We start from the raw sequence: 21,499 nt of genomic DNA, 5'->3' as shown, positions 1-21,499 counted from the left end.
ACACGCACACCTCAATAACACGCACACCTCAATAACACGCACACCTCAATAACACGTACACCTCAATAACATGCACACCTCAATAACACGCACACCTCAATAACATGCACACCTCAATAACACGCACACCTGAATAACACGCACACCTCAATAACAAGCACACCTCAATAATACGCACACCTGAATAACACGTACACCTCAATAACACGCACACCTCAATAACACGCACACCTGAATAACACGTACACCTCAATAACACGCACACCTCAATAACACGCACACCTCAATAACACGCACACCTCAATAACACGCACACCTGAATAAAACAAACACCGCAATAACACGCACACCTCAATAACACGGATACCTCAATAACACGCACACTGCAATAACACGCACACCTCAATAACACGCACACCTCAATAACATGCACACATCAATAACACGCACACATGAATAACACGCACACCTCAATAACACGCACAACTCAATAACACGCACACCTGAATAACACGCACACCTCAATAACACGCACACCTGAATAACACGCACACCTCAATAACACGCACACCTCAATAACACGCACACAGCAATAACACGCACACCTGAATAACACGCACACTTGAATAACAAGCAAACCTGAATAACACACACACCACAATAACACACACACCTCAATAACACACACACCTGAATAAAACAAACACCGCAATAACACGCTCACCTCAATAACACGCACACCTGAATAACACGCACACCTCAATAACACGCACACCTGAATAACACGCACACCTCAATAACACGCACACCTCAATAACACGCACACCTCAATAACACGCACACCTCAATAACACACACACCTGAATAACACGCACACCTCAATAACACGCACACCTCAATAACACGCACACAGCAATAACACGCACACCTGAATAACACGCACACTTGAATAACACGCACACCTGAATAACACACACACCACAATAACACACACACCTCAATAACACGCACAGCTCCATAACACACACACCTGAATAAAACAAACACCGCAATAACACGCTCACCTCAATAACACGCACACCTGAATAACACACACACCTCAATAACACGCACACCTCAATAACACGCACACATCAATAACACGTACACCTCAATAACACGCAAACCTCAACAACACGTACACCTGAATAGCACGCACACCTGAATAACACGCACACCTGAATAACACGCACACCTCAATAACACGCACACCTCAATAACACGCACACATCAATAACACGTACACCTCAATAACACGCAAACCTCAATAACACGTACACGTGAATAACACGCACACCTGAATAACACGCACACCTCAATAACACGCACACCTGAATAACACGTACACCTCAATAACACGCACACCTCAATAACACACACACCTGAATAACACGCACACCTGAATAACACGCACACCTGAATAACACGTACACCTCAATAACACACACACCTGAATAACACGCACACCTCAATAACACGCACACCTCAATAACACGCACACCTCAATAACACGCACACAGCAATAACACGCACACCTCAATAACACGCACACCTCAATAACACACACACCTGAATAACACGCACACCTCAATAACACGCACACCTAAATAACACGCACACAGCAATAACACGCACACCTGAATAATACGCACACCTGAATAACACGCACACCTGAATAACACGCACACCACAATAACACACACACCTCAATAACACGCACACCTCAATAACACACACACCTGAATAAAACAAACACGGCAATAACACGCTCACCTCAATAACACGCATACCTGAATAACACGCACACCTCAATAACACGCACACCTGAATAACACGCACACCTCAATAACACGCACACCTCAATAACACGCACACCTCAATAACACGTACACCTCAATAACATGCACACCTCAATAACACGCACACCTCAATAACACGCACACCTCAATAACACGCACACCTCAATAACACGCACAGCTCAATAACACACACACCTGAATAAAACAAACACCGCAATAACACGCACACCTCAATAACACGGATACCTCAATAACACGCACACTGCAATAACACGCACACCTCAATAACACGCACACCTCAATAACATGCACACATCAATAACACGCACACCTGAATAACACGCACACCTCAATAACACGCACACCTGAATAACACGCACACCTGAATAACACGCACACCTCAATAACACGCACACCTCAATAACACGCACACAGCAATAACACGCACACCTGAATAACACGCACACTTGAATAACACGCACACCTGAATAACACACACACCACAATAACACACACACCTCAATAACACACACACCTGAATAAAACAAACACCGCAATAACACGCTCACCTCAATAACACGCACACCTGAATAACACGCACACCTCAATAACACGCACACCTGAATAACACGCACACCTCAATAACACGCACACCTCAATAACACGCACACCTCAATAACACGCACACCTCAATAACACACACACCTGAATAACACGCACACCTCAATAACACGCACACCTCAATAACACGCACACAGCAATAACACGCACACCTGAATAACACGCACACTTGAATAACACGCACACCTGAATAACACACACACCACAATAACACACACACCTCAATAACACGCACAGCTCAATAACACACACACCTGAATAAAACAAACACCGCAATAACACGCTCACCTCAATAACACGCACACCTGAATAACACGCACACCTCAATAACACGCACATCTCAATAACACGCACACATCAATAACACGTACACCTCAATAACACGCAAACCTCAATAACACGTACACCTGAATAGCACGCACACCTGAATAACACGCACACCTGAATAACACGCACACCTCAATAACACGCACACCTCAATAACACGCACACATCAATAACACGTACACCTCAATAACACGCAAACCTCAATAACACGCACACCTGAATAACACGCACACCTCAATAACACGCACACCTGAATAACACGTACACCTCAATAACACGCACACCTCAATAACACGCACACCTCAATAACACACACACCTGAATAAAACAAACACGGCAATAACACGCTCACCTCAATAACACGCACACCTCAATAACACGCACACAGCAATAACACGCACACCTCAATAACACGCACACCTCAATAACACACACACCTGAATAACACGCACACCTCAATAACACGCACACCTAAATAACACGCACACAGCAATAACACGCACACCTGAATAATACGCACACCTGAATAACACGCACACCTGAATAACACGCACACCACAATAACACACACACCTCAATAACACGCACACCTCAATAACACACACACCTGAATAAAACAAACACGGCAATAACACGCTCACCTCAATAACACGCACACCTGAATAACACGCACACCTCAATAACACGCACACCTGAATAACACGCACACCTCAATAACACGCACACCTCAATAACACGCACACCTCAATAACACGTACACCTCAATAACATGCACACCTCAATAACACGCACACCTCAATAACACGCACACCTCAATAACACGCACACCTCAATAACACGCACAGCTCAATAACACACACACCTGAATAAAACAAACACCGCAATAACACGCACACCTCAATAACACGGATACCTCAATAACACGCACACTGCAATAACACGCACACCTCAATAACACGCACACCTCAATAACATGCACACATCAATAACACGCACACCTGAATAACACGCACACCTGAATAACACGCACACCTGAATAACACGCACACCTGAATAACACGCACACCTCAATAACACGCACACCTCAATAACACGCACACAGCAATAACACGCACACCTGAATAACACGCACACTTGAATAACACGCACACCTGAATAACACACACACCACAATAACACACACACCTCAATAACACACACACCTGAATAAAACAAACACCGCAATAACACGCTCACCTCAATAACACGCACACCTGAATAACACGCACACCTCAATAACACGCACACCTGAATAACACGCACACCTCAATAACACGCACACCTCAATAACACGCACACCTCAATAACACGCACACCTCAATAACACACACACCTGAATAACACGCACACCTCAATAACACGCACACCTCAATAACACGCACACAGCAATAACACGCACACCTGAATAACACGCACACTTGAATAACACGCACACCTGAATAACACACACACCACAATAACACACACACCTCAATAACACGCACAGCTCAATAACACACACACCTGAATAAAACAAACACCGCAATAACACGCTCACCTCAATAACACGCACACCTGAATAACACGCACACCTCAATAACACGCACATCTCAATAACACGCACACATCAATAACACGTACACCTCAATAACACGCAAACCTCAATAACACGTACACCTGAATAGCACGCACACCTGAATAACACGCACACCTGAATAACACGCACACCTCAATAACACGCACACCTCAATAACACGCACACATCAATAACACGTACACCTCAATAACACGCAAACCTCAATAACACGCACACCTGAATAACACGCACACCTCAATAACACGCACACCTGAATAACACGTACACCTCAATAACACGCACACCTCAATAACACACACACCTGAATAACACGCACACCTGAATAACACGCACACCTGAATAACACGTACACCTCAATAACACACACACCTGAATAACACGCACACCTCAATAACACGCACACCTCAATAACACGTACACCTCAATAACACGCACACCTCAATAACACACACACCTGAATAACACGCACACCTGAATAACACGCATACCTCAATAAGACGCACACCTCAATAACACGCACAACTCAATAACACGCACACCTGAATAACACGCACACCTGAATAACACGCACACCTCAAAAACACGCACAACTCAATAACACGCACACCTGAATAACACACACACCTGAATAACACGCACACCTGAATAACACGTACACCTCAATAACACGCACACCTCAATAACACGCACACCTCAATAATACACACACCTGAATAAAACAAACACCGCAATAACACGCACACCTCAATAACACGGACACCTCAATAACACGCACACTGCAATAACACGCACACCTCAATAACACGCACACCTCAATAACATGCATACATCAATAACACGCACACCTGAATAACACGCACACCTCAATAACACGCACAACTCAATAACACGCACACCTGAATAACACGCACACCTGAATAACACGCACACCTCAATAACACGCACACCTGAATAACACGCACACCTCAATAACACGCACACCTCAATAACACGCACACAGCAATAACACGCTCACCTCAATAACACGCACACCTCAATAACACGCACACCTCAATAACACGCACACCTGAATAACACGTACACCTCAATAACACGCACACCTCAATAACACGCACACCTCAATAATACACACACCTGAATAACACGTACACCTCAATAACAGGCACACCTCAATAACACGCACACCTCAATAACACGCACACCTGAATAACACGCACACCTCAATAACCCGCACACCTCAATAACACGTACACCTCAATAACACGCACACCTCAATAACACGCACACCTCAATAACACGCACACCTGAATAACACGCACACCTGAATAACACGCACACCTGAATAACACGTACACCTCAATAACACGTACACCTCAATAACATGCACACCTCAATAACACGCACACCTCAATAACACACACACCTGAATAACACGTACACCTCAATAACACGCACACCTGAATAACACGCACACCTGAATAACACGCACACCTCAATAACACGCACACCTGAATAACACGCACACCTCAATAACACGGACACCTCAATAACACGCACACTGCAATAACACGCACACCTCAATAACACGCACACCTCAATAACATGCACACCTCAATACCACACACACCTGAATAACACGCACACCTCAATAACACGCACACCTCAATAACACGCACTCCTCAATAACACGCACACCTGAATAACACGCACACCTGAATAACACGCACACCTCAATAACACGCACACCTGAAAATCACGCACATCTCAATAACACGCACACCTCAATAACACGCACACAGCAATAACACGCACACCTGAATAACACGCACACCTGAATAACACACACACCTGAATAACACACACACCACAATAACACACACACCTCAATAACACACACACCTGAATAAAACAAACACCGCAATAACACGCTCACCTCAATAACACGCACACCTGAATAACACGCACACCTCAATAACACGCACACCTGAATAACACGCACACCTCAATAACATGCACACCTCAATAACACGCACACAGCAATAACACGCACACCTCAATAACACGCACACCTCAATAACACACACACCTGAATAACACGCACACCTCAATAACACGCACACCGAAATAACACGCACACAGCAATAACACGCACACCTGAATAATACGCACACCTGAATAACACGCACACCTGAATAACACGCACACCACAATAACACACACACCTCAATAACACGCACACCTCAATAACACGCACACCTCAATAACACGCACACCTCAATAACACGCACACCTCAATAACACGTACACCTCAATAACATGCACACCTCAATAACACGCACACCTCAATAACATGCACACCTCAATAACACGCACACCTGAATAACACGCACACCTCAATAACAAGCACACCTCAATAATACGCACACCTGAATAACACGTACACCTCAATAACACGCACACCTCAATAACACGCACACCTGAATAACACGCACACCTCAATAACACGCACACCTGAATAACACGTACACCTCAATAACACGCACACCTCAATAACACGCACACCTCAATAATACACACACCTGAATAACACGTACACCTCAATAACAAGCACACCTCAATAACACGCACACCTCAATAACACGCACACCTGAATAACACGCACACCTCAATAACCCGCACACCTCAATAACACGTACACCTCAATAACACGCACACCTCAATAACACGCACACCTGAATAACACGCACACCTGAATAACACGCACACCTCAATAACACGCACACCTGAATAACACGCACACCTCAATAACACGGACACCTCAATAACACGCACACTGCAATAACACGCACACCTCAATAACACGCACACCTCAATAACATGCACACCTCAATACCACACACACCTGAATAACACGCACACCTCAATAACACGCACACCTGAAAAACACGCACATCTCAATAACACGCACACCTCAATAACACGCACACAGCAATAACACGCACACCTGAATAACACGCACACCTGAATAACACACACACCTGAATAACACACACACCACAATAACACACACACCTCAATAACACACACACCTGAATAAAACAAACACCGCAATAACACGCTCACCTCAATAACACGCACACCTGAATAACACGCACACCTCAATAACACGCACACCTGAATAACACGCACACCTCAATAACACGCACACCTCAATAACACGCACACAGCAATAACACGCACACCTCAATAACACGCACACCTCAATAAAACACACACCTGAATAACACGCACACCTCAATAACACGCACACCTAAATAACACGCACACAGCAATAACACGCACACCTCAATAACACGCACACCTCAATAACACACACACCTGAATAACACGCACACCTCAATAACACGCACACCACAATAACACACACACCTCAATAACACGCACACCTCAATAACACACACACCTGAATAAAACAAACACCGCAATAACACGCTCACCTCAATAACACGCACACCTGAATAACACGCACACCTCAATAACACGCACACCTCAATAACACGCACACCTCAATAACACGTACACCTCAATAACATGCACACCTCAATAACACGCACACCTCAATAACATGCACACCTCAATAACACGCACACCTGAATAACACGCACACCTCAATAACAAGCACACCTCAATAATACGCACACCTGAATAACACGTACACCTCAATAACACGCACACCTCAATAACACGCACACCTGAATAACACGTACACCTCAATAACACGCACACCTCAATAACACGCACACCTCAATAACACGCACACCTGAATAAAACAAACACCGCAATAACACGCACACCTCAATAACACGGATACCTCAATAACACGCACACTGCAATAACACGCACACCTCAATAACACGCACACATCAATAACACGCACACATGAATAACACGCACACCTCAATAACACGCACAACTCAATAACACGCACACCTGAATAACACGCACACCTCAATAACACGCACACCTGAATAACACGCACACCTCAATAACACGCACACCTCAATAACACGCACACAGCAATAACACGCACACCTGAATAACACGCACACTTGAATAACAAGCAAACCTGAATAACACACACACCACAATAACACACACACCTCAATAACACACACACCTGAATAAAACAAACACCGCAATAACACGCTCACCTCAATAACACGCACACCTGAATAACACGCACACCTCAATAACACGCACACCTGAATAACACGCACACCTCAATAACACGCACACCTCAATAACACGCACACCTCAATAACACGCACACCTCAATAACACACACACCTGAATAACACGCACACCTCAATAACACGCACACCTCAATAACACGCACACAGCAATAACACGCACACCTGAATAACACGCACACTTGAATAACACGCACACCTGAATAACACACACACCACAATAACACACACACCTCAATAACACGCACAGCTCCATAACACACACACCTGAATAAAACAAACACCGCAATAACACGCTCACCTCAATAACACGCACACCTGAATAACACACACACCTCAATAACACGCACACCTCAATAACACGCACACATCAATAACACGTACACCTCAATAACACGCAAACCTCAACAACACGTACACCTGAATAGCACGCACACCTGAATAACACGCACACCTGAATAACACGCACACCTCAATAACACGCACACCTCAATAACACGCACACATCAATAACACGTACACCTCAATAACACGCAAACCTCAATAACACGTACACGTGAATAACACGCACACCTGAATAACACGCACACCTCAATAACACGCACACCTGAATAACACGTACACCTCAATAACACGCACACCTCAATAACACACACACCTGAATAACACGCACACCTGAATAACACGCACACCTGAATAACACGTACACCTCAATAACACACACACCTGAATAACACGCACACCTCAATAACACGCACACCTCAATAACACGCACACCTCAATAACACGCACACAGCAATAACACGCACACCTCAATAACACGCACACCTCAATAACACACACACCTGAATAACACGCACACCTCAATAACACGCACACCTAAATAACACGCACACAGCAATAACACGCACACCTGAATAATACGCACACCTGAATAACACGCACACCTGAATAACACGCACACCACAATAACACACACACCTCAATAACACGCACACCTCAATAACACACACACCTGAATAAAACAAACACGGCAATAACACGCTCACCTCAATAACACGCACACCTGAATAACACGCACACCTCAATAACACGCACACCTGAATAACACGCACACCTCAATAACACGCACACCTCAATAACACGCACACCTCAATAACACGTACACCTCAATAACATGCACACCTCAATAACACGCACACCTCAATAACACGCACACCTCAATAACACGCACACCTCAATAACACGCACAGCTCAATAACACACACACCTGAATAAAACAAACACCGCAATAACACGCACACCTCAATAACACGGATACCTCAATAACACGCACACTGCAATAACACGCACACCTCAATAACACGCACACCTCAATAACATGCACACATCAATAACACGCACACCTGAATAACACGCACACCTCAATAACACGCACACCTGAATAACACGCACACCTGAATAACACGCACACCTCAATAACACGCACACCTCAATAACACGCACACAGCAATAACACGCACACCTGAATAACACGCACACTTGAATAACACGCACACCTGAATAACACACACACCACAATAACACACACACCTCAATAACACACACAACTGAATAAAACAAACACCGCAATAACACGCTCACCTCAATAACACGCACACCTGAATAACACGCACACCTCAATAACACGCACACCTGAATAACACGCACACCTCAATAACACGCACACCTCAATAACACGCACACCTCAATAACACGCACACCTCAATAACACACACACCTGAATAACACGCACACCTCAATAACACGCACACCTCAATAACACGCACACAGCAATAACACGCACACCTGAATAACACGCACACTTGAATAACACGCACACCTGAATAACACACACACCACAATAACACACACACCTCAATAACACGCACAGCTCAATAACACACACACCTGTATAAAACAAACACCGCAATAACACGCTCACCTCAATAACACGCACACCTGAATAACACGCACACCTCAATAACACGCACATCTCAATAACACGCACACATCAATAACACGTACACCTCAATAACACGCAAACCTCAATAACACGTACACCTGAATAGCACGCACACCTGAATAACACGCACACCTGAATAACACGCACACCTCAATAACACGCACACCTCAATAACACGCACACATCAATAACACGTACACCTCAATAACACGCAAACCTCAATAACACGCACACCTGAATAACACGCACACCTCAATAACACGCACACCTGAATAACACGTACACCTCAATAACACGCACACCTCAATAACACGCACACCTCAATAACACACACACCTGAATAAAACAAACACGGCAATAACACGCTCACCTCAATAACACGCACACCTCAATAACACGCACACAGCAATAACACGCACACCTCAATAACACGCACACCTCAATAACACACACACCTGAATAACACGCACACCTCAATAACACGCACACCTAAATAACACGCACACAGCAATAACACGCACACCTGAATAATACGCACACCTGAATAACACGCACACCTGAATAACACGCACACCACAATAACACACACACCTCAATAACACGCACACCTCAATAACACACACACCTGAATAAAACAAACACGGCAATAACACGCTCACCTCAATAACACGCACACCTGAATAACACGCACACCTCAATAACACGCACACCTGAATAACACGCACACCTCAATAACACGCACACCTCAATAACACGCACACCTCAATAACACGTACACCTCAATAACATGCACACCTCAATAACACGCACACCTCAATAACACGCACACCTCAATAACACGCACACCTCAATAACACGCACAGCTCAATAACACACACACCTGAATAAAACAAACACCGCAATAACACGCACACCTCAATAACACGGATACCTCAATAACACGCACACTGCAATAACACGCACACCTCAATAACACGCACACCTCAATAACATGCACACATCAATAACACGCACACCTGAATAACACGCACACCTGAATAACACGCACACCTGAATAACACGCACACCTGAATAACACGCACACCTCAATAACACGCACACCTCAATAACACGCACACAGCAATAACACGCACACCTGAATAACACGCACACTTGAATAACACGCACACCTGAATAACACACACACCACAATAACACACACACCTCAATAACACACACACCTGAATAAAACAAACACCGCAATAACACGCTCACCTCAATAACACGCACACCTGAATAACACGCACACCTCAATAACACGCACACCTGAATAACACGCACACCTCAATAACACGCACACCTCAATAACACGCACACCTCAATAACACGCACACCTCAATAACACACACACCTGAATAACACGCACACCTCAATAACACGCACACCTCAATAACACGCACACAGCAATAACACGCACACCTGAATAACACGCACACTTGAATAACACGCACACCTGAATAACACACACACCACAATAACACACACACCTCAATAACACGCACAGCTCAATAACACACACACCTGAATAAAACAAACACCGCAATAACACGCTCACCTCAATAACACGCACACCTGAATAACACGCACACCTCAATAACACGCACATCTCAATAACACGCACACATCAATAACACGTACACCTCAATAACACGCAAACCTCAATAACACGTACACCTGAATAGCACGCACACCTGAATAACACGCACACCTGAATAACACGCACACCTCAATAACACGCACACCTCAATAACACGCACACATCAATAACACGTACACCTCAATAACACGCAAACCTCAATAACACGCACACCTGAATAACACGCACACCTCAATAACACGCACACCTGAATAACACGTACACCTCAATAACACGCACACCTCAATAACACACACACCTGAATAACACGCACACCTGAATAACACGCACACCTGAATAACACGTACACCTCAATAACACACACACCTGAATAACACGCACACCTCAATAACACGCACACCTCAATAACACGTACACCTCAATAACACGCACACCTCAATAACACACACACCTGAATAACACGCACACCTGAATAACACGCATACCTCAATAAGACGCACACCTCAATAACACGCACAACTCAATAACACGCACACCTGAATAACACGCACACCTGAATAACACGCACACCTCAAAAACACGCACAACTCAATAACACGCACACCTGAATAACACACACACCTGAATAACACGCACACCTGAATAACACGTACACCTCAATAACACGCACACCTCAATAACACGCACACCTCAATAATACACACACCTGAATAAAACAAACACCGCAATAACACGCACACCTCAATAACACGGACACCTCAATAACACGCACACTGCAATAACACGCACACCTCAATAACACGCACACCTCAATAACATGCATACATCAATAACACGCACACCTGAATAACACGCACACCTCAATAACACGCACAACTCAATAACACGCACACCTGAATAACACGCACACCTGAATAACACGCACACCTCAATAACACGCACACCTGAATAACACGCACACCTCAATAACACGCACACCTCAATAACACGCACACAGCAATAACACGCTCACCTCAATAACACGCACACCTGAATAACACGCACACCTCAATAACACGCACACCTGAATAAAACAAACACCGCAATAACACGCACACCTCAATAACATGGACACCTCAATAACACGCACACCTGAATAACACGCACAACTCAATAACACGCACACCTCAATAACACGCACACCTCAATAACACGCACACCTAAATAACACGCACACAGAAATAACACGCACACCTGAATAACACGCACACCTGAATAACACGCACACCACAATAACACACACACCTCAATAACACGCACACCTCAATAACACACACACCTGAATAAAACAAACACCGCAATAACACGCTCACCTCAATAACACGCACACCTCAATAACACGCACACCTCAATAACACGTACACCTCAATAACATGCACACCTCAATAACACGCACACCTCAATAACATGCACACCTCAATAACACGCACACCTCAATAACATGCACACCTCAATAACACGCACACCTCAATAACATGCACACCTCAATAACACGCACACCTCAATAACATGCACACCTCAATAACACGCACACCTGAATAACACGCACACCTCAATAACACGCACACCTCAATAACATGCACACCTCAATAACACGCACACCTGAATAACACGCACACCTCAATAACACGCACACCTCAATAACACGCACACTTCAATAACACGCACACCTCAATAACACGCACACCTCAATAACACGCACACCTCAATAATACACACACCTGAATAACACGTACACCTCAATAACACGCACACCTCAATAACACGCACACTTCAATAACACGCACACCTCAATAACACGCACACCTCAATAACACACACACCTCAATAACACACACACCTGAATAACACGTACACCTGAATAACACGCACACCTCAATAACACGCACACCTCAATAACACGCACACCTCAATAACACGCACACCTGAATAACATGCACACCTCAATAACACGCACACCTCAATAACACGCACACAGCAATAACACGCACACCTGAATAGCACGCACACTTGAATAACACGCACACCTGAATAACACACACACCACAATAACACACACACCTCAATAACACGCACAGCTCAATAACACACACACCTGAATAAAACAAACACCGCAATAACACGCTCACCTCAATAACACGCACACCTGAATAACACGCACACCTCAATAACACGCACACCTCAATAACACGCACACCTCAATAACACGCACACCTCAATAACACACACACCTGAATAACACGCACACCTGAATAACACGCACACCTCAATAACACGCACACCTCAATAACACGCACAACTCAATAACACGCACACCTGAATAACACGCACACCTGAATAACACGCACAACTCAATAACACGCACACCTGAATAACACGTACACCTCAATAATACGCACACCTCAATAACACGCACACCTCAATAACACGCACACCTGAATAAAACAAACACCGCAATAACACGCACACCTCAATAACACGGACACCTCAATAACACGCACACTGCAATAACACGCACACTCAATAACACGCACACCTCAATAACATGCACACATTAATAACACGCACACCTGAATAACACGCACACCTCAATAACACGCACAACTCAATAACACGCACACCTGAATAACACGCACACCTGAATAACACGCACACCTCAATAACACGCACACCTGAATAACACGCACACCTGAATAACACGCACACTTGAATAACACGCACACCTGAATAACACACACACCACAATAACACACACACCTCAATAACACGCACAGCTCAATAACACACACACCTGAATAAAACAAACACCGCAATAACACGCTCACCTCAATAACACGCACACCTGAATAACACGCACACCTCAATAACACGCACACCTCAATAACACGCACACCTCAATAACACGTACACCTCAATAACACGCAAACCTCAATAACACGTACACCTGAATAACACGCACACCTCAATAACACGCACACCTGAATAACAGGTACACCTGAATAACACGCACACCTGAATAACACGCACACCTCAATAACACACACACCTGAATAACACGCACACCTGAATAACACGCACACCTGAATAACACGCACACCTCAATAACACGCACACCTCAATAACACGTACACCTCAATAACACGCACACCTCAATAACACACACACCTGAATAACACGCACACCTGAATAACACGCACACCTCAATAACACGCACACCTGAATAACACGTACACCTCAATAACACGCACACCTCAATAACACACACAGCTGAATAACACGCACACCTGAATAACACGCACACCTGAATAACACGTACACCTCAATAACACACACACCTGAATAACACGCACACCTCAATAACACGCACACCTCAATAACACGCACACCTCAATAACATGCACACCTGAATAACACGCACACCTCAAAAACACGCACAACTCAATAACACGCACACCTGAATAACACGCACGCCAAAATAACACGCACACCTGAATAACACGTACACCTCAATAACACGCACACCTCAATAACACGCACACCTCAATAACACGCACACCTGAATAAAACAAACACCGCAATAACACGCACACCTCAATAACACGCACACCTCAATAACACGCACACCTGAATAAAACAAACACCGCAATAACACGCACACCTCAATAACACGCACACCTCAATAACACGCACACCTGAATAAAACAAACACCGCAATAACACGCACACCTCAATAACACGGACACCTCAATAACACGCACACTGCAATAACACGCACACCTCAATAACACACACACCTCAATAACATGCACACATCAATAACACGCACACCTGAATAACACGCACACCTCAATAACACGCACAACTCAATAACACGCACACCTGAATAACACGCACACCTGAATAACACGCACACCTCAATAACACGCACACATGAATAACACGCACACCTCAATAACACGCACACCTCAATAACACGCACACAGCAATAACACGCACACCTGAATAACACGCACACTTGAATAACACGCACACCTGAATAACACACACACCACAATAACACACACACCTCAATAACACACACACCTGAATAAAACAAACACCGCAATAACACGCTCACCTCAATAACACGCACACCTGAATAACACGCACACCTCAATAACAGGTACACCTCAATAACACGCACACCTCAATAACACGTACACCTGAATAACACGCACACCTCAATAACACGCAAACCTCAATAACACGCACACCTCAATAACACGCACACCTGAATAACACGCACACCTGAATAACACGTACACCTCAATAACACGCACACCTCAATAACACACACACCTGAATAACACGCACACCTGAATAACACGCACACCTGAATAACACGTACACCTCAATAACACACACACCTGAATAACACGCACACCTCAATAAAATGCACACCTCAATAACACGTACACCTCAATAACACGGACACCTCAATAACACACACACCTGAATAACACGCACACCTGAATAACACGCACAACTCAATAACACGCACACCTCAATAACACGCACAACTCAATAACACGCACACCTGAATAACACGCACACCTGAATAACACGCACACGTCAAAAACACGCACAACTCAATAACACGCACACCTGAATAACACGCACACCTGAATAACACGTACACCTCAATAACACGCACACCTCAATAACACGCACACCTCAATAACACGCACACCTGAATAAAACAAACACCGCAATAACACGCTCACCTCAATAACACGCACACCTGAATAACACGCACACCTCAATAACACGCACACCTCAATAACACGCACAACTCAATAACACGCACACCTGAATAACACGCACACCTGAATAACACGCACACCTCAAAAACACGCACAACTCAATAACACGCACACCTGAATAACACGTACACCTCAATAATACGCACACCTCAATAACACGCACACCTCAATAACACGCACACCTGAATAAAACAAACACCGCAATAACACGCACACCTCAATAACACGGACACCTCAATAACACGCACACTGCAATAACACGCACACTCAATAACACGCACACCTCAATAACATGCACACATTAATAACACGCACACCTGAATAACACGCACACCTCAATAACACGCACAACTCAATAACACGCACACCTGAATAACACGCACACCTGAATAACACGCACACCTCAATAACACGCACACCTGAATAACACGCACACCTGAATAACACGCACACTTGAATAACACGCACACCTGAATAACACACACACCACAATAACACACACACCTCAATAACACGCACAGCTCAATAGCACACACACCTGAATAAAACAAACACCGCAATAACACGCTCACCTCAATAACACGCACACCTGAATAACACGCACACCTCAATAACACGCACACCTCAATAACACGCACACCTCAATAACACGTACACCTCAATAACACGCAAACCTCAATAACACGTACACCTGAATAACACGCACACCTCAATAACACGCACACCTGAATAACAGGTACACCTCAATAACACGCACACCTCAATAACACACACACCTGAATAACACGCACACCTGAATAACACGCACACCTGAATAACACGCACACCTCAATAACACGCACACCTCAATAACACGTACACCTCAATAACACGCACACCTCAATAACACACACACCTGAATAACACGCACACCTGAATAACACGCACACCTCAATAACACGCACACCTGAATAACACGTACACCTCAATAACACGCACACCTCAATAACACACACAGCTGAATAACACGCACACCTGAATAACACGCACACCTGAATAACACGTACACCTCAATAACACACACACCTGAATAACAATAACACCTCAATAACACGCACACCTCAATAACACGCACACCTCAATAACACACACACCTGAATAACACGCACACCTGAATAACACGCACACCTCAAAAACACGCACAACTCAATAACACGCACACCTGAATAACACGCACGCCAAAATAACACGCACACCTGAATAACACGTACACCTCAATAACACGCACACCTCAATAACACTAACACCTCAATAACACGCACACCTGAATAAAACAAACACCGCAGTAACACGCACACCTCAATAACACGCACACCTCAATAACACGCACACCTGAATAAAACAAACACCGCAATAACACGCACACCTCAATAACACGCACACCTCAATAACACGCACACCTGAATAAAACAAACACCGCAATAACACGCACACCTCAATAACACGGACACCTCAATAACACGCACACTGCAATAACACGCACACCTCAATAACACACACACCTCAATAACATGCACACAGCAATAACACGCACACCTGAATAACACGCACACCTCAATAACACGCACAACTCAATAACACGCACACCTGAATAACACGCACACCTCAATAACACGCACACATGAATAACACGCACACCTCAATAACACGCACACCTCAATAACACGCAAACAGCAATAACACGCACACCTGAATAACACGCACACTTGAATAACACGCACACCTGAATAACACACACACCACAATAACACACACACCTCAATAACACACACACCTGAATAAAACAAACACCGCAATAACACGCTCACCTCAATAACACGCACACCTGAATAACACGCACACCTCAATAACAGGTACACCTCAATAACACGCACACCTCAATAACACGTACACCTGAATAACACGCACACCTCAATAACACGCAAACCTCAATAACACGCACACCTCAATAACACGCACACCTGAATAACACGCACACCTGAATAACACGTACACCTCAATAACACGCACACCTCAATAACACACACACCTGAATAACACGCACACCTGAATAACACGCACACCTGAATAACACGTACACCTCAATAACACACACACCTGAATAACACGCACACCTCAATAAAATGCACACCTCAATAACACGTACACCTCAATAACACGCACACCTCAATAACACACACACCTGAATAACACGCACACCTGAATAACACGCACAACTCAATAACACGCACACCTCAATAACACGCACAACTCAATAACACGCACACCTGAATAACACGCACACCTGAATAACACGCACACGTCAAAAACACGCACAACTCAATAACACGCACACCTGAATAACACGCACACCTGAATAACACGTACACCTCAATAACACGCACACCTCAATAACACGCACACCTCAATAACACGCACACCTGAATAAAACAAACACCGCAATAACACGCACACCTCAATAACATGGACACCTCAATAACACGCACACCTGAATAACACGCACAACTCAATAACACGCACACCTCAATAACACGCACACCTCAATAACACACACACCTGAATAACACGCACACCTCAATAACACGCACACCTAAATAACACGCACACAGAAATAACACGCACACCTGAATAACACGCACACCTGAATAACACGCACACCTCAATAACAAGCACACCTCAATAATACGCACACCTGAATAACACGTACACCTCAATAACACGCACACCTCAATAACACGCACACCTGAATAACACGCACACCTCAATAACACGCACACCTCAATAACACGCACACCTCAATATCACGCACACCTCAATAACACACACACCTGAATAAAACAAACACCGCAATAAAACGCACACCTCAATAACACGGATACCTCAATAACACGCACACTGCAATAACACGCACACCTCAATAACACGCACACCTCAATAACATGCACACATCAATAACACGCACACCTGAATAACACGCACACCTCAATAACACGCACAACTCAATAACACGCACACCTGAATAACACGCACACCTCAATAACACGCACACCTGAATAACACGCACACCTCAATAACACGCACACCTCAATAACACGCACACAGCAATAACACGCACACCTGAATAACACGCACACTTGAATAACACGCACACCTGAATAACACACACACCTGAATAACACGTACACCTCAATAACACGCACACCTCAATAACACGCACACCTCAATAACACGCACACCTGAATAAAACAAACACCGCAATAACACGCACACCTCAATAACATGGACACCTCAATAACACGCACACCTGAATAACACGCACAACTCAATAACACGCACACCTCAATAACACGCACACCTCAATAACACACACACCTGAATAACACGCACACCTCAATAACACGCACACCTAAATAACACGCACACAGAAATAACACGCACACCTGAATAACACGCACACCTGAATAACACGCACACCTCAATAACAAGCACACCTCAATAATACGCACACCTGAATAACACGTACACCTCAATAACACGCACACCTCAATAACACGCACACCTGAATAACACGCACACCTCAATAACACGCACACCTCAATAACACGCACACCTCAATATCACGCACACCTCAATAACACACACACCTGAATAAAACAAACACCGCAATAACACGCACACCTCAATAACACGGATACCTCAATAACACGCACACTGCAATAACACGCACACCTCAATAACACGCACACCTCAATAACATGCACACATCAATAACACGCACACCTGAATAACACGCACACCTCAATAACACGCACAACTCAATAACACGCACACCTGAATAACACGCACACCTCAATAACACGCACACCTGAATAACACGCACACCTCAATAACACGCACACCTCAATAACACGCACACAGCAATAACACGCACACCTGAATAACACGCACACTTGAATAACACGCACACCTGAATAACACACACACCACAATAACACACACACCTCAATAACACACACACCTGAATAAAACAAACACCGCAATAACACGCTCACCTCAATAACACGCACACCTGAATAACACGCACACCTCAATAACACGCACACCTGAATAACACGCACACCTCAATAACACGCACACCTCAATAACACGCACACCTCAATAACACGTACACCTGAATAACACGCACACCTCAATAACACGCAAACCTCAATAACACGCACACCTCAATAACACGCACACCTGAATAACACGCACACCTGAATAACACGTACACCTCAATAACACGCACACCTCAATAACACACACACCTGAATAACACGCACACCTG

At 44.6% G+C, this 21,499-nt stretch overlaps 1 protein-coding gene across 2 annotated transcripts in view; it reads right to left on the bottom strand.

Annotated features, from left to right (window-relative positions):
• The window catches only part of rapsn (receptor-associated protein of the synapse, 43kD), a 585,875-nt gene that overhangs the window by 308,715 nt on the left and 255,661 nt on the right, over positions 1 to 21,499 (bottom strand). The window lies entirely within an intron of this gene.

This window comes from Heptranchias perlo, unplaced genomic scaffold (genome assembly GCF_035084215.1).
Source record: "Heptranchias perlo isolate sHepPer1 unplaced genomic scaffold, sHepPer1.hap1 HAP1_SCAFFOLD_167, whole genome shotgun sequence".
Lineage (NCBI taxonomy): Eukaryota > Metazoa > Chordata > Chondrichthyes > Hexanchiformes > Hexanchidae > Heptranchias > Heptranchias perlo.
Note: the sequence above shows the minus strand (reverse complement) of the source record. Positions and strands in the feature narration are given on the sequence as shown.